The 18,499-nt window shown below is 47.2% G+C and overlaps 1 long non-coding RNA gene across 4 annotated transcripts in view; it reads left to right on the top strand.

The window, feature by feature from the left end:
* The first annotated feature begins 3,705 nt into the window (after positions 1–3,705).
* LOC147614596 (uncharacterized) overlaps positions 3,706–18,499 on the top strand; it is a 45,730-nt gene continuing 30,936 nt past the window's right edge. For 2 of the 4 annotated variants that reach the window (XR_015262925.1, XR_015262922.1), the window contains exons 1-2: positions 3,706–3,987; positions 4,147–4,242. This is a non-coding gene — a long non-coding RNA (uncharacterized LOC147614596). Of the gene's footprint in view, positions 3,988–4,146; positions 4,243–10,877; positions 10,897–11,414; positions 11,434–18,499 lie in introns of those variants that run through there. The other 2 variants (XR_015262924.1, XR_015262923.1) reach the window with 2 other exon arrangements.

Raw genomic sequence — 18,499 nt, 5'->3', positions numbered from 1 at the left:
GGAGATAATGAATTGGAGTGCCCCTGGGGATCCATTGGAAAGCCTTAACTGGGCGCCAAGTTGGGGCGGGTGCTGAACCTATCCAAAAACCACACGACTTGTGCCAGTTGATCTACACTCCTGATGTGCGGCAAAAAAATCTCGATCACCTCAGCAAATCTCTTGAGATTCCCTGCATCTCCGGCAAGGAAAGCTGCTGTGTCATTTGCAAACTCTGAGTCCAGCGGTTCCTCTTGCATATGGAGGGGAAGACGCAATCCCTGAAGCCCGGTCTCCTGGCGGAGAGAAAACTACTCATGGTCTCGGCGACGAATAGGAAGAGGTACGGTGCCAAAGGACAGCCTTGTCTAACCGAGCGGGAAAGGAGGAATCTATCGCCACGGGCTCCCTAAATGAGAACCTAGTTGTGTGAGGTTGAGTGAAGTCTTGAGACTCCACGAATCCACTTCATGGGGAATCCCGTCTTGCTCATTGTGCCCTCTAGGAAGCTCCAATCCACCCTATCATACGCTTTCTCAAAGTTGAGGAGTAGCACAATGAGGTCCTATTGCCGCATCTCACCTCCTAGAAGGTAAAGATGTTGTCGAGAATGCTATGATCTTGAACAAAGCTAGTCTGAGTGTCGTGGATCAAGTGTGGAAGAAAAGGTTGAAGTCTCTTGCTGATGGCCTTGGCCAAGATCTTATAGGTTGTCCCTAGAAGAGTGATGGGTGTAGCATGCGTTGAGCTAGGACCGGGTGAAACAACGAGGCCTTTTCTTTAAACCTGAGTTTAGTAAGTTTAGCAATCCTTTAAAACAGCATACATGAAACTGAAAATAGATGTAGAAGAGTGGACATGAGATGGGGTCCCGAATTACCCAATGAAGCCCGCCCCCCCCAATCCCGGGCCCCCCCTCTTGCAAGCAGGAGTATTTTTTGGAGAACTGTAAACAAGCTGTACTGTGTCCACAAGGCTGAGTGGACAAACTGACTGACTGACCGCCAAACGCAAGGACAAGGCGACCAAACACTGGGCAGAACTGTGCATAAGTTTTAGGCGTCTGTGAAGCTATCTTCGAGAGTAATACACCGGCCTGAGACTCAGGGAAGGTGTGTTGCAAACTCATGAAGAGACTGAGCTTCTATGCCTTGGGCTACGAGCACAAGTAGGCTGAAGGTATGCACAGACATAGGCATAGGCCTAAGCATACATGCTTGAGTGCTGATGTTGATCTCTGAATTTCTGAATGAATATTTTGGGACTGAACTGAACTGACCCTTTTATATGGCCAAGGGAAGCCAGTCGGCTGCTTCAAATGCTGGTCGGCTGGCAGAAAATGCTCATGATTGGCATTACAGTCGGTTGTAGCAACTGAAACCCGACTAGCATTTTATGCTAGTCAGCTGAGATACATGTGTCGGCTGCTGCATCTCCTGGCCGACTGGGCCTCAAGACCCCCAAGGGTCTGGCCGACTGGTCAATAAGCAGGACAATGGGTTTTACTACCCTTTGCAAGGCTAGCCCCCTTCTACATGTGATGCAACTATATGCCTATCATTCAACTAATGCTACGGTTGACCTCTACATGCTCCTAAATGATGAACACTTGCTGAATTCTCCACAGTGGGTTAAGAGGACCGACCGGACGTTGGGAGATTGACCTGCGTAGCTCGTGCTTGACATGTCTTGGACTGGACTCACAAAGGGGTCCCGGCATGCGACAAATAAACCGTAAAAGGTACTACTTCTGGACATGAATCTTGCAGTGTTGATGAGCTAGTTTGTCACCGTGTACCACAGTGCATGGGTGCACGTGACATTGGGTCTCCACTACCGGATCTTTTGGGAATCAAGTGAATCAAGCCCTCTGAGAGCCTCTCTGGCATGGCCCTTGTGATCATAATCTCATTGAAGGCAGCCCGAAGGCCGCCTTCCATGAGGTCCCAATGACGAAGAAAGAAAGAACCGGAAGCCCGTCCACTCCCAGGCATTTGCGCCTGGGAAGTGCCGTCAGTGCCTCCGCCAACTCCTCAATAGTGGATGGTGTCAATAAGAATGACTGAAGAGATGGGGGGAGCACCTCCCTCGTGTGCTGCTAGACCCTCTTGTGCACGTCCACCACTCGTGGAGATACCGGGGCACCTGTGAGGAGAGATCGAAAAAAGTCTGCGGTGATGGCTCTCACATGGGGGGGATCTGAAACAATAGCTCCATCTTGGCCACACAACTTGTGAATGCCGTCTCTCCTCCTGTGGGGGCTGGCTATCTCGAAGAAATCCCCTGTGACTCTGTCGCGCTGGCCAGAGTCCAAAAAGAGGCCATGGCATGATACCTGTACTTCACCCTTCTCTCCTCCATTGATCTAATTTCCGTGCAAGCGGCAACAAGTTGACTCTCGATCCACTGGCTATCGGGGGTACCTCTCTTGAGACGACGTTGTAAAGAGGCTAGACTACTTAGACTCCTCTCTTGCTCCCAAGCGGCTCTGGGCTGCCTCCTGCAAGAAACTGTGGTATCAGCTAATCATTTGATATGTAACGTAAATGTAAAAGAGATGTTGAGGCTGAGATTTGGTCAAACACCATAAGGCATATCCCAAAGAGCTACACTTATGGCCAATGAGGTGATAGCTCAAGTGGTGAAGGTGTTTGCCTAGGACCAAAAGGTCTTGGGTTCAAAACTCCCCTTATTAGTGCTTCCTCAGAGGCATCACCTGTGGGCGGGTAATTAAGCACCTACGGGCAGGCGCCTATGGGCGATGAAAAATCAGTAACTATGGGAGGATCTTGGGCCTAAGGCCAGTCAAAAAAAAGAGAGAGCTACACTTTTAAGGTAGCCAAGATGATCCTTCACGACATCAACACATGATTTGTTCTATGATGTTGCTAAAATGCATGGAAGTGTCACTTATGAAAGGCCACAAAGGTGTCTTTAACACACTTTGAAGGTCCTCATCTGACTGGTCATACAGCCCACACAAATCTACAGATGTCTCAGGGGCAGACTGGTCATAAAGTGCATATTGACAAGGCCACATGCATCAAATTCAAGAGGCATAGGTAATTTAGTGATGCATGCCCTTGATCCATGCATTAAAGAAAATACTTTTAACGTGCTTTTCATTCTATATGAATGCAAGTTGAAGAATTTGTGATTTTGTCTTCAATTATCAAAACATAAGTTGTTCTTGGGCTTTCAGACAGCGGCACCCATGAGTCGAACTGAGAATGAGGAAACTCAAACCTGGAACAACTTTAACTGAAACGATCATGTGATGTCATGTTCTGTGCTCACGATGTTCTTACACCCATATGTTAAGTTATTGGAAGCAACCACGTCAGGCTCTATGCAAGTCGGCACGCAGACAGGGATGAGGAAGCAGCTGCCATAGAGTCCTGGGGGGGGGTGTGCTGCACCTGAGAAGACAGCACAGGACCAGTTACTAAGTGAGGCTTGAGTGAAGTCGGAGGCCAAGGAAGGAGAGAACCAGTTACTAAGTGAAGGGTGGAGGAGGCTGGCAAGGGCGAAAAAGGACCGGGTGCAGGGTTGCTTGGGACAGGGATGTGCATGGTAGGGTGACTTAGGCAGCCAGGGCAGGCGAGGAGCAGCAGTGGCGGGGGACATGATCAGAGGAGACTGGGTGAATGGGGAAGGGGGCGTGCATTAGGCGGGGGGAGTGAGCAGCGGTGGCAGGCAGAGGGGGTGAACACGAGGTGGGGCCATGTGAGCAGCACAGAGAGGTGGAGGCAAGCAGTGGGGGCTTGTGAGGGTTAGGGATGTTGTTATGGCTGAATTGCACTGATATCCATAGCTATGCAGCACTTTTTAGCTGCTCCAAGGGGCTGTATTCTGCACTCCTGTTCCTTGAGAGCACATCACATTGCAAGTGCTGGAGATAGTAGTGGCTTATGCTGGGTATATTGTAGATTTTATTGGAGAGGATGCATTAAACACAACTCCTGCCCATTGAAGGGAAGATCTCACCCGTGTGTCTCTCATGGGCAGGTGATCTTCTCCGTCGACCCCTGCTTGTGCCGTGGGCCCTGAATGATCAAGTGCAAGCACTTATTTTGCTGATTTCTTAGTCAGCTTGGGTGTTTAAGCCTTAGAGTACTTTAATGTTGTTATGCTGATTTTTGGGTTTTATGGGTCTCTTATCTGCAGGGGACTATGTTGCAAGTGGCAGTGATGATGGGAGATGGTTCATTTGGCATAAGGAAACTGGCAGATTGCTGAAGCTCCTTAAAGGAGATGAAAATGGTACACTAGTCATTAAACTTGCGAAGTCTTGCTTGCAGCTTTTAGATTTAAGGGCTTTCACTCACGCTGATTTATTTTAATAGTTGTTTAGAGTTTGTTGTCTAGGTTGGACACGTTACCATTGAAAAGATGCAGGGGGGAAGAGAGCTTGAGCTCTTGCAAGCACACACACACACTCACAAACCCTAATAGAGAACACACAAGGTGAGAGGCTGAAAATCTTCTTCTTCTCTACTCAACACTCAACACACCATATACAAGAATAAGAGTACACAATAATATGGAAGGTACTCAACCAATACATACACGGGTTCTCTATAGTGTGAACCCGACTAAATGAGCTGGCGCTATAACTATGCCAGTCTCTAGAATGGCTGTCACACAGCCTGTCATCCCACTGGCCGCATATCTCCCAAGATCTCACCAACCATGCCAGTGGTGTAAGTGTGGGGCCTATCCCCCAGGCGGGTCATCAGTGGCCACCGCCTCACTAGACGAGCTCGATATCTCAACACTCCCCCTCGAGCTCAACTCCATCTCATGTACACCAAGCGAAGCCCTGAATCTGCGGAGCTTCTCTGTACCCAATGCTTTGGTGAAGATGTCAGCTACCTGATCCTCTGTGCTGACATAAACAAGGTCAAGGTCTCCTCCTAAGACCTTCTCTCTGACGAAGTGGTAGTGGACCTCTATGTGCTTCGTACGAGCATGAAAGACTGGGTTCCTGGCCAACTGTATACTGCTAATGTTGTCACAGAAAATGACAACTTGTCTATCCACTGATAGACCCAAATCTGCAAGTAGCTTTCTCAACCAAGCTACCTCACATGCTGCCATAGCAGCTCCTCTGTACTCGGCCTCTGTACTCGATAGAGCAACCGTAGGTTGTTTCTTGCTGCTCCAAGTCACAGCAGCACTCCCCAAAGAAAACATGAATCCACTGGTAGATCTTCTATCTGAGATACTACCGGCCCAATCAGCATCTGTGTACCCATGTACACATATCTCTGTCCCAGTCTCATAGAATAGTCCACAATGCAAAGTAGACCTCACATACCTCAGTATGCGTCTCACTGCATCCAAATGCGGTTTCCGTGGAACCTGCATAAACTGACTCACCAACCCAACAGCATAGCTCAAATCTGGTCTGGTGATCGTCATGTAGATCAAACTTCCTACTATGCTCCTGTACATAGTAGGATCCTCCAAGATCTCTCCTGAGTCTGCACTCAACTTGCCATTCTGATCCAATGGCACAGAAATAGGCTTACAGCCTGTCATACCATACTTGGACAACATGTCCAAGCCATACTGTCTCTGCAGTAATCCAATACCATGTGGTGACCTAATCACCTCAATGCCCAAGAAATATCTGAGCTCCCCCAGATCCTTCATCTCAAACTTCTGTCTAAGCAAGATCTTTACATCAAAGATCTCTGCATCATGGTCCCCCGTAATGATCAAGTCATCTACATAGATGACAACAAGCACAACTCCTCTATCACCATGTCTCACATACAATGAGAAATCTGCATTGGCTACATGAAAGCCAATAGTGACAAGATATTCAGAAATCTTGTCAGACCATGCTCTTGGTGCTTGCTTTAAGCCATACAAGGCTTTCTTCAACCTGCAAACATGCTCGGAGTGACCCACATCCTCATAACCAGGTGGCTGCAACATATACACCTCTTCTTGCAAATCCCCATGCAAGAATGCATTCTTTACATCCATCTGATGTAAAGACCATTGCTTTGACGCAGCCACTGCTATCACAACTCTCACCGTTGCCATCTTGGCAACTGGGCTGAAAGTTTCCTCATAATCAATCCCATATGTCTGCGCATATCCTTTGGCTACCAATCTAGCCTTGTATCTGTTTATGCTTCCATCACTGTTATGTTTAACTTTGTACACCCACTTGCATCCAATGGCTTTCTTGCCTTCAGGCAATTGCACTAAATCCCAAGTTTCATTTCCATATAGTGCATCCATCTCCTCATCCATAGCTTTCTCCCAATTCACATTTCCAACAGCCTCATCAATGCATGTGGGCTCAACAACCTGCACAACCTTTGCCATATATGCATAGTGATGTGCCACATAACCATCATATGTAAATCTCTGCACAGGGTTCTTCACTCTCCCTGATCTTCGCAGCTTTTCATTCATGGCTTCCATAGCCTTCTTTACACCAGGTGTTCTCATAGCTGGGATCCCAAGCTCCTCATCAAGGCTCATATCCGAGCCACTAGACTCTCCATCAACATGAGAATGTCCTGCAGAAATGTCAGGCATACCAAGGGGCTCAACCACTTTCTCTTTTCCTTTACGTGATGTACTAACCACATTTGCAGGACTGGTATTATGACGCAGCCTGCCACTCCATGGTCTATCAACAGACCCACTAGATGAGGACTCTCCTGGTCCACTCAAAGACTGTGATTGCTGACCTGCATTCTGTGCAACCACACTTCCACTCACATCAGCCCCAACAGCTTCTTTTTCAGCAGCATACCAGCTGCTCATCTCATCAAACACAACATCCCTGCTTACCCTCAACTCACGTGTAGTAGGGTTATAACACCTGTATCCCTTTTGCTCAAGGGAGTATCCAATAAACACACATTTTTCAGCTTTCGGATCCAGCTTAGTTCTCAGCTCATCTGGCACATGCACATATGCAATGCATCCAAAAACTTTCAGATGAGACAAATCTGGTTTTCTGCCAGTAAACCTCTCCTCTGGAGTTACATCATGTATGGCTGCAGTTGGAGTCCTGTTCATGATGTATACTGCTGTAGAAACAGCCTCAGCCCAATAGCTATGCGGCATATTCTTCTCTTCCATCAATGCTCGCGCAATCTCAGCAATGTGCCTGTTTTTTCGCTCAGCAACTCCATTTTACTGCGGAGTGTATCTGCATGTATACTGTCTCCGAATACCATTCTTCTTCAAGAATTCAGAGAACTCATTGGAGAAGTATTCTCCCCCTCCATCTGACCTTAGGCACTTGACATATTTCCCTGTTTGCTTTTCAACCAAAACTCTGAAATTCTGAAAGTGAGTGAACACCTCACCCTTCTCTTTCATGAAATATACCCACACTTTCCTTGTGTGGTCATCAATGAAAGTGACATAGTACCTGCAGCCTCCCATAGACACGGTCTTGGTAGGACCCCATACATCTGAATGCACAACATCTAGTGCATTTCTGCTCACATATCTGTTACGTGGAAACACATGCTTTGTTTGTTTCCCAAATTGGCATGCTTCACAGATTTTATGCATACCTTCCACTTTAAATTTTGGCAGCCCTGTCACAATTCCTTTTGTCTGCATAGACTTCAATCTCTGCACATTTACATGTCCTATTCTTTTATGCCATATGTCTGTGTCTGCAACAACTCCTGAACCATTTGCAAACATTGCAGCACTCATTTCAGGCATGTCTACATCCAACGTAAACATTCTGCCCACTCTGTTGCCTTTTGCAACCAACCTGCACTTGTCTTTAAAATCTTCAACATAACACCCATCAGGGTTAAACCGAACCTGCAAACCCTGCTCAATCATCTGGCCAACTGAAACCAGATTCTTTGTTATGTTCGGTACATGAAGTACATCTGCAAGGTACTTCACTTTGCCATCCTGCATAGACAATGGCACATCTCCAACGTGGGCAATTGGATGAGCAGTGTCATCCCCTGTTTCCACAAAACCTGGTCTTTCTGGGTTCTTCATCTCCTTGAACCACTCCCCATGACTCGTCATGTGGTTCGAAGCGCCTGAATCCACATACCATACATTATCTTTTTGTGCTGCATCAACATTTTCAGACATGGCATTTACAACATGCTGCATAACAAACAACCTTTCATTGTCCTCATTATTTCTGCTTGAGGATGCATAGTTGTTTTGCTGCACTTTCCCATTTTGCATGTCAGCCTGCTTCTTATAACATTCTGACTGCACATGTCCTGGCTTACCACAATAGTAGCATTCACGTGCATCGTTATATTGCCTTTGCCAATTTCCACGGCCTCTTTGGCTCCCCCTGCCTCTGAATCTGCCTCTTCCACCTGCGTGTTGTTGTTGTTGTTGTTGATTTTGGGACTGTTGTTGTTGCTGCTGCTGACCATAATTCTGATTACCTGTTCGGCCACCTCCTTGACCGCGTCCACGGCCTCCTCTACCACGTCCTCTTCCTGAACTCGTGTAGAAAGCCTGTTGCTCTGAACTGTTTTTACTTTGTGAAGACTGTTGGTCTTCACCCAAGCTCTTCTCTTCGATAATCAGCATAGACACCAAATCTGTAAAGTTGGGAATGTTTTCCCGAGTCTGAATAGACGTCTTGAACGCCTTGTATTGTGGCCCGAGACCACGTAGACAGACCTCCACCTTATCATCATCATCTACTGACACACCAATAGATGCAAGGGATTCCACAATACCCTTTATCTTCAGCGCATAGTCATTCACAGACATGCTCTTTTTCTCCACAGTATGAAGTTCATTCTTCAACTGTATCTTACGTGCCTTGGTATTTGTTTCATACAGCTTTACCAAGGTGTCCCATGCCTCCTTGGGGGACTTGGCATCCTGAATGTGCCCAATCATGGTGTCCTGTATACTAATGGAAAGCCAATACATTACTTTCCTGGCTCCTTGGTTCCAATCTTTAAACTCTTTTACATCTGCAGCAGTCGGATTTATATCCGGTATCTCCGGTGCCTCTTCATGCTCACCTTCTATGTAGTCCCAATAACCTTTTCCCATCAGGAAATTCGTTAACCTGAACCTCCAAGCATGGAAGTTATTCTTATCCAGCTTCTCAGCCACAATCTGTGTTATGCCATCATTAGACATCTTGCCAAACACACAATTTCACCAAAAACTGCACTCTGGTTTTTCTGCACAACCTGCAGTATTTTCTGCACAGCGGTACTGGAGTACTCAAATGTCACAACCAGTGACTTCAATGTGCATACATACACCCAATGGCAACTGTAGACCTCTTTGCAGCACCCACAGTGTCTGCACAGTCAATCTGTCTTCCTGCAGTTCGTAAAACAGAGTTCTGCAGAGAATCGATGACTTACCCGCAGTGCTCGAAATCGCCTGCTTTCTGAAAAACAGAGGTCCAGACGCGCCCGAAACGCGTTTTCGGCCCGAAAATTTTAGTCCATAGGACTGTATAGTTGCCCTATAGCTTCACTCCCGCGAAGAAAGCTCCTCAATCGGAGATCGTTTGCCGGTGCCTCCCGTAGAGCTCCCGACAAGGGTGTAGTCACCAACACAATAGGGAAGAGTAGTTGAAGCTCTTACCCTCGTACCGCTTCTTGTGGTTCTCTTGCTTGCAGCTCAGCCCTTAGCACGAACCAGGCTCTGATACCATGAAAAGATGCAGGGGGGAAGAGAGCTTGAGCTCTTGCAAGCACACACACACACTCACAAACCCTAATAGAGAACACACAAGGTGAGAGGCTGAAAATCTTCTTCTTCTCTACTCAACACTCAACACACCATATACAAGAATAAGAGTACACAATAATATGGAAGGTACTCAACCAATACATACACGGGTTCTCTATAGTGTGAACCCGACTAAATGAGCTGGCGCTATAACTATGCCAGTCTCTAGAATGGCTGTCACACAGCCTGTCATCCCACTGGCCGCATATCTCCCAAGATCTCACCAACCATGCCAGTGGTGTAAGTGTGGGGCCTATCCCCCAGGCGGGTCATCAGTGGCCACCGCCTCACTAGACGAGCTCGATATCTCAACAACCATCACAGTGGATCCTTTTTGATCTGATATGATCACGAGAGGAGATTGTCAAACGACTATACAATTATGGTCACGCGATCCATTTCGATTGGAATGGTGGTTTCCTTTTAAGTACTCAGCCATCGTGATAGTCATAGAGAAAGTCCGTGGATTATGGAGCTGAGACATACAGCCAGAGATTCTCTTGTCAAGAATGAGCCTGTATCGAGATCAGTTTCTGACGAATTTATTTTCTTAGATGCCATGCTACTACTCAAAGAGTTGTAAGGATTCAATTAGATTGATTGAAGAGGCTGGAGGTCTTGATGCTCTCTTGTATGATCCGAGGGAAGAGGAATGCAGGGGTGATGTTTTGTAAATCACCTGCTGTGGTTAGCTTTTTTAGTGAGGAACACAGGGTATGCAGCATCTCACTGACTGCCCTGCCTTAGTACTTATTAGGCGTACCTCTGAGCTAGTGAGCTAGAGGTATGTAGAGACATCATGCTGCATGCAGTTAAGTCCTGTTGTCCATACCACCATGGTGTCATTGCATAAAGTAGTCCTTGTTTGGTAAGTTGGAGGAGATGGTCTTGGTAGAAGGCCATCTTCGAGCCAAACTCGGCTGTGGGTGTCACCCTAGTATTTTCCGAAGAAGTCTTCGGGGGCTAAGATGTATGCTCATGTTAGAGATAAGGTGTGTGTGTGTGTGTAGCAAACAATCTCATGTTAGAGATAAGGTTTGTGTGTAGCATACCCTAGCCTAAAAGCTATAAAGGGGCCAACTCTCTCTCAATATTGTGCGAGAGGAGGAGGTCTGGCTGCATACTTATCGACACTGTCGAATGGCTTCTCGCATTTATAAGCCTTTATTTTTAGCAAAAGTAATTGATAATATTTTTGCTACATGACTCTCTCTCTCTCTCTCTCACTCCATGTAATCCTTATCCCTTTTTTCCTTCCGTTGTGCTCATCCACTTCTTGTAACATGGTATCACAGCCAGTTCACATGAAAGGGTCTCTCCTTGTTCTCAGCGGCTTCCACTGCTAGGCAACTCACTCCTAGCCATTCTGCTTGTTGGTGTCGTCTCGCTGACTCTGTCTGCTAAGCGGCCCAGGTCTGACGCTCTCTACGTGCAAGGCCAGGAGTTGTCTTCCTGCATAGGTCGTTGTCCGGCAGAGCTGCCTCTTCGGCGACCTCTTTGGGAGGCTCGTTGGTGTCCGCTGACAGAGCTGAGGTGGCAGTGTGTCGACCTCCATTGGGAGGCTCGTTTGTGTGTGCCGACAAAGCTGAGGGCGGTGTGCCTACCTCATTTGTTTGCAGCGTATCAACCTCCTCTCACATTGAAAACCAGTCATTCTACAGCTCTCCAGTTTTGCCAGTTCCACAAGTTACACGTACCCCAGCCAATTACATTGCAGTAAGTCCAGCGTTTTCTTCTTACCTACTTCTAAGGTAAATTCTTTTTAAAAGCTTAAGACCTTTTCACTTTCTTCATTAAGCATTGGCTCTCTCTTGTATTGAGGCATCCATTTCTTGTAAAGGAGCTAGACATTGCTCTTATCGTTTATAAGGCAAGTAGTAAGACCTCTCCTATCTTCCCATCATCATCATGTCAAAGGATACACATACCACTGAACAATTTTGATGGAGAAGGGTTTTACACTTCGCAAGTCTAATTTTGGTATGCTCTTTTGAGCAAGGGTTTGTGGCCTTTGGTGAAAGGCATAAAGGTGGTGGATTTTGATGATTATGAAGTTGTGGACGATGATGAACGAGCTCAGTCTATTATAGCTTTAAATATGGACAAAAAGCTTATCTATCATGTGGCCAACATGAAGACCGCGAAGGCAATGTGTGTCACATGCACTCTGCACTGTAGTGCATGGTGACAAGATGGCTCATCATCAGTGCAACACTCTCCAAGAGTAGAACCCTTTAGGATTTGATATTTGTCGTATGCCGTAACCCCATTGTAATCCTTAGTCCAGGCATGAGCTACGTAGGGCATTCCTCAGTCTTGGAGAGCTAGTCAGTTAGTCAAAGTCCTTTAACCCACTTGGAGAGAATAATTCATGCATATAGAAGTCCGTAGAAGCCTTAGAGTTTGCATGAGAACATGTTTGCATTTTGCATATCATTCATCCCATATGCATATAGACCATCTAGATCATTGCAGAAGACTTAGAATATCATCCAGTATTTTTTTCATATTTTATAGCATTTATTTGGCGTTTTTACCATATTATTATCAACATTATTCATTTTATGCAAGACATGATGCAATCGGCCAGATTTCAGCCAGCCGACCAGCTCACCCAATGAGGTGTATCCATGAATGATCATCCACGTGAAGTGCTCGCCTTATGGTCATGGGTAGGTTGTGCCAAAGGAGCATCAAGCTTATCCTCACTCTCATTCTCATTGGCATGTTACTGCTGCAGCTCATCCTCTTGTTGCTCTTCTTGTTGACTCATCTCCCACTCGGTGAATGGATGTGTCTTCTTGGTCACGCTCTTGCAAAGCGTTTGCAAGTTTGCACTAACAAAGACAAGGTTATTGGCACGCTCTACCCCGAGTCGGTTCCACTTCCTAGAGGCAATGTGGCTGTAGGTGCTCCAAAGTTGCTTCAAGCAAGAGGAGCTGACTTTTTGGCTAAGTATGCGGATGGCCGGTTGATGCAGCCCCGGTCCATCCGAACCAAAGTCCTTCCACCATAGAGCAGCACCAACTTTGGAGCGGTCGATCTGTGCATCATGACAGCCATAGGAGCCATGAAATAACCTGTACATGGAAAGCTGGTTCGTAATCTTGCGCCTAACCGATGCATCAGGCACAAGACGGTCCAAGATGATCCTCCCTCCAGCGCTCACCTCTCGGTCGCTCTCCTGCTTGTTGCCTTGGAATTATGGGTCCACCATATAAGCTGCTGCATGCAATGGAGAGTAGTAGGAATTCCACCTTCCTAGACACAAGGCATGGATCTCCTCGTATTTGTCTTCGTCAGGCACGAAGTCGTTCAACTTCTCTATCATGCGATCCGTGGCCTCAGACCTTGCCTATGCATGGTTGCATAGCATCTACAATCCTCAATAGGTGGACTATGGGCCTCACCATAGCATCCGTGGTCTTCACACTCTCCCACCAAGAGGTGTCATCCGCTCGTAACCTACACTCTTGGCCACGAGACTCTTGCATGTCAACAAACTCGTCGCTAAGAAAAAGCCCTTTCAAAGCACCACTACAATCCTTCAACCGGCCCAACATGAGGAAGTTGTAGGCAAATCGGGTGTCAGAATATTTGAGAGAGAGAGAGAGAGAGAGAGAGAGAGAGAGAGAGAGAGAGAGAGAGAGTACCTCTTGTTGAACTCATACCGAAGTCTTTGGTGGTTGAGGTCAAAGGAGACCATGGTGTTGGCCTTCTCAATGATTGGGCTGATCCATGGCAATGCCCTTATGTTCTCGAGGAGGTTGTTTAGGTAAACCGTGACATGTCCATACATACCTTGGAGGATAGCTCCTACCACCCTATTGGAAGGCTTCCCATCCGCAACAAAGCCCACTACATGCTCGGGGCCAATGATCTCCATGGTGGTAGCCCACTTCACCGCAAGCACATCCGCGCTCTTCCTAGTGCCGGATGCATCATGAGATGAGATGAAGTAAATCTCTCTACGGAAATATGCAACCACGCCATGAATACTCCTCTTGCGGGTGTCGCTCCATCCATCTACAATGAGGGAGACTCCGTTCCTTTCCCATTGCCGCTTTGTGTTGTCAGCTGCTTACTCTACAATGCGTGCGCAAGCTCTCGGATGAGGGAGGCTTATAGGTTGAGCCATACTTCAACCATGACCTTGAAGCAATTTACTAACGAGAAGGGGACTAGGATGATGAAAACATGAATGATGAATTGACAATGATCGATCGCACTTACCTAGCCGCTTGAAAGGCAATGTGGTCGTGGAAGAAGAAGCGGGTCACCGCCATATCCACCTCCTCCTTCAACTTGAGGTTCCAATTCTCCCCAAGTGTAGATTGTCGCCGTGGGCCATGCAAGGGTTGAGAGGCCGTGGAGATGGAGGGTACGACGTCGTGGATGGAACAACATTCCGACTCGTTTGTAAAGGTGATGGTGTGCATGATTCCGATCCACCACATGACTCCATCATAGAGTCTTGAGTTCCTCTACCCATCGTCGCGGGATCCACGGCCACTCGTGGTGTCGTCCTTGCCGCTTTGACCGCCTCGTAGACGACATGCTTGTCAAGAAGTTCTCGTCTCTTTCTAGGTGTGACATTCGTGCAAAACCGCACCTCATGCCCACTCATGCAAGAGGGGGGCTTGCACTTTGTCAGCGCCACCCGTTCGCCAATACGGGCAAAGCTTGCATGCCCATGGCCGAGAACTGCCTCCATGAGGGGATGGGGTATAGTTAACCTCCTCCCACCATGTCCTCGTTCTTCTACGGGAAGTCTCGGCATGTGAGGAGGATGCCATGGTTGAAGATGGCAGAGAGACTAGAGACTAGAGACTAGAGTGCTTGTGTGAGAGCCTCGAGGCTTGGAAGTTGGAAGAGGCTTGAGAGAGAGAGACTAGAGACAATATATACTAGAGACTAGAGTTGGCTTGCCGCTTGAAGCTTGAGCAATGAGCAAAGTGCCGAAGACTCAAGAGACTTGAAAGTTGAACTTCCTTGAATGCTTGATGGTGTGTTTGTGAGGAAGTGTGTGTGTGTGTGTGTGCTTGTTCTTATATAGATAGGCAACAGAGAGAGAAAACTCGGCAAGACTCAAGAGAAGAGGCAAGGGGCAAGGCAAGAGGAGATGGCGTCCCCAAACGGTCAAATAAAAAAAGGCCAGATAAACCGATTGTTGAGAGCGCAACGTCTCTCTACTGTCGCCCCCAGCGTCCCCATCCGGTAACCGTCCCTATCGCCCTGTCTCTTGTTAGGAACGCCTCTAGGGGGACGTCCGTCCGTCCCCGTTGCTGTCACTTCTCGGAACGACATCCCCGCATCCCAAGCTCCCGTCCCCTGCGTCCCCTGTGACTAAGCCATTCTTGTACCAGCCTATGATATAAAGGCTTTCCCTCTTGTTTTTTTTATGAGTATGTCCAATGCCTTCCCATGTGGCCATGTCCCATGGTTAGCATTGAGGGGGGGTGTTGAAATTGTATGCTCATGTTAGAGATAAGGGGTGTGTGTGTAGAAAACCATCTCATGTTAGAGATAAGATTTGTGTGTCGCAAACCTTAACCTTGAAGCTATAAAGGGGCCAACTCTCTCTCAATATTGTGTGAGAGGAGAAAGGCATTTTGGAAGCCTTTATTTTTAGCAAAAGTAATTGATAAGCTTTTTGCTACATGGCTAGTAGTAGTAGTTGTTGCTTGGGGTGTCAAATTAGTGAGTTTGCCTTTGTTGATCTCTTCTGAGCAGAGGGATGTATAGGTGGCCATCAACTGCGGATTCTATTTGACAACGGATCTATTCACAATTTTATTTCTTTACGTTTGGTGGAGATACTCTGCTACCCATGGTGGCAAGTGATACCTAGACGTGGAAAATGTGGAATTGAACCTTCCTAGGTTGGAGGTCTAGATTCAAGACTATCGAGAGGTTGTGGACTTACACATCGTGAACCTTATGTGGACGTGATCTTGGGAATGTCTTGGTTTTTTGATAAGAGCAAACAATGATGTTAGATTACTGGTCTTATAGGCTCTCATTTGTTCATGACCGTGAACTGTATGAAATCTAGGGTGATGTCTCTTGTGGATTTAGTGATGTAAACTTGACTTAGGCTTCGACCAAGGATATATATGAAGCCCTTTTGATCTAAATTCTGAGTCATATTGTTGTTTTCTTGATCTTTTCAATGCTGAAATTTTGTTAAGAACATCTACTTCTGAATGTAATTATGTTTCAAGTAGTGAAGTTACCAAAGAACAACAAATTCGGATGATGTTTTAAAAGAGTTTCGTGATGTATTTTTGAGTGAGTTACGAGATGGTCGGCCATTTGAGAGGGGCATTGATCATGTGATTGAGCTATTGGCTGATAGTAAATTACAAATGTTTCACTTAGGGGGGGGGGGGGGGATTTGAAGGCATATGCAGGTATGTAGTGTCACATGTGAACACGAGATAACTCCAGGGGCACTTTTATCCTATTGGGTTTTTTCCCTTTGACACCTTGTGTGAAAGGACCCTTAAACTAGGACTTCCATTATAAGTTGTACTTCATTTCATAAAACATCAGTATACGTGAGAATACATGAGGAAACGTATCCGCTATTAAAACATTCTGGCTCGCTGAAGCTCCCGCCTCCACCCTGCTCTGCGCGCCATCGCTCCCCCCCCTTCCTTGCGTCCTTTCCTTCCGCCCCCCGCTTGCTCCCCTCTGCTCGCCGTTGCGCCTCCCCCCTCCTTACTCGCTGCTGCGCCGCCCCCCCCTCCTTCCTCGCTGCTGCGCCTCCCCCCCTCTTCGCCAGTTCGCCCCCCTTCCCTCTTCGCCTGTTCGCCCCCCCTCCCCACTGCCGCCAGTTCGCCCCCCCGCCTTTTCGCCTCTTCGCGCCCGCCTCCCTTCAGCAGCGCCCCGCCCCCCTCCCTCTCGCGTTGTTGCCGTCCCCCCCCTCAGGGCCTCTCCTCCGTTTTTCGCCCCCTCCCTCCTCTTTCGTGCTGCATTTCACCCCTTGGGGTTTTTTTTTGTTTTTTCCTCATCTTCATCCGTCCTTCCGCCTCTTGGTGTGCAGTCCGCTTCTTGCAGGTTTTCCGCTTTCGCCTCGCCTTCGCTTGAGCTTCAGACTCTGATGGAGACTCCTCCCGCCTCGCCTGAGAGGGACTCTTCCGCAGCCCCCTCGCCCGCCCCTGAGGACATCCCCATCAGGCTTTCTCTTTCGCCGGAAGAGGAAGCGAGCCTCACCGCAGAGGTGGAACGCCTTCAGGCTCACTCCACCATCTGCCGAATAGTCGGCACTCGCCCCAGCAGAGGGGAGATCAGGGATCTACTTCAGGCTTGCCTTCTTGCAGATGTGGGCAAGATCCTGGATGTACAGCTCCTGGGCCGGGGCCATTATCAGATCGAGTTCGAGGCCGCCCAGAGCGTTGCCATGAGTCATCTGCACATCAGGGGTGCTCGGGCTTTCTTCAGACCTTGGCAGCATGGATTTGACCCAGCAGCTGTTAGGAGCAGGAGAGATCTCTTTTGTAGCCCTACGGGCGTTTTTTACATAACTAATGAAAGGATCTTTTCTCGGAAAAAAAAAAAACATCAGTATACGTGCAAGTACTTCTTCCACTCTCCTACTAGTTGACATGCTTCTTGTGTGTATGTGTGAGCTGTGATTGTTGTCTTAACCCTAGCCCTATTGCTTCTATGTGCCAACATAGGCAGATCAGTCTGATGCCTAACCCGATGTATGACATCCTACACCCAGTCATTGGCACCGGTTGGAGCTAGATGCTTTATTGGATGTATGTACTCACCCTCCCTCCCACCTACTCCAGAGTAGTTAACGAGAGTCGTGAATGTGATTTATCTCCACATTATAGAGTACTTTGTACTTTTTTTTTGCTTTTGTATCCATTTGATGTCCATTGAGGCATGATGATGATGTACACGGGTTTTGTCTCATAGGCCGTTTTTTGGCCTTTAGAAGACATTAATAAAATCTTTCTTTCTTTCTTTCTTTCTTTCTATCTAGGAGACTAAGCCTAAAGCTTTGCGGAAAGCTTGAAACTTTTCTCTAGGCAATGCCTTTGTAAATAGATATGCAACATTGTCTTGTGTAGAGCAACAGATGAATGTAATCTCCCTTGCATATAGCCTCTCTTTGACAGTGATAGTGAACCTCTATGTGCTTAGTGCGGGCAAGGAAAACTGGATTTCTTGCCACATCCATAGCACTCTGATTGTTAGTGAGAATGGTGGTGGGTATCACAGAGAATTGCAAGAAACCTCCTCCGCCATACACAATCTACTGTCGCTGTGAAAGCTGCTTGTACTTAGCTTCACAAGTAGAGGTGACAACAGCGGGTTGCTTTTTGCTCAGCCAAGATACGCATGACTGTCCAAGAAAAAAATACACTGGTGGATTGCCGTCATAGTCACCTGCCCAATCTTGAATCACTGTAAGCATATAATTTAAGCTGCTTCCCCTAGGGAAAAAAAATCCAAGATCTTGGATAGGGGAATAGCTATCCTCTTCACTACTTGCCATATCTTGGTACCAGGAATATGTGCATGTACTTGCTGGCCTGCGAAACACCAAACTGTATGTCGGGCCTTGTGTTGCACAAATATAATATATAAGACAACCAATTGCTTGGCTTTGCATGCTCATGTCGTATGGCTCTCTTGCATCATGCATACTCATCTCGAGTCCTTGTTCAACTAGTGTAGAAATGGGCTTATAATCCTGGAACCCAAACTTTTGTTGGAGCTTCTTTATGTACTCGGATTGAAGCATAACAGTGCCTTCATCTGT

This window comes from Cibotium barometz, chromosome 41, assembly GCF_041138505.1.
Source record: "Cibotium barometz isolate CiBa-2024 chromosome 41, ASM4113850v1, whole genome shotgun sequence".
NCBI lineage: Eukaryota > Viridiplantae > Streptophyta > Polypodiopsida > Cyatheales > Cibotiaceae > Cibotium > Cibotium barometz.
The sequence above is the reverse complement of the archived record's forward strand: the minus strand, read 5'-3'. Positions and strand labels throughout refer to the sequence as shown.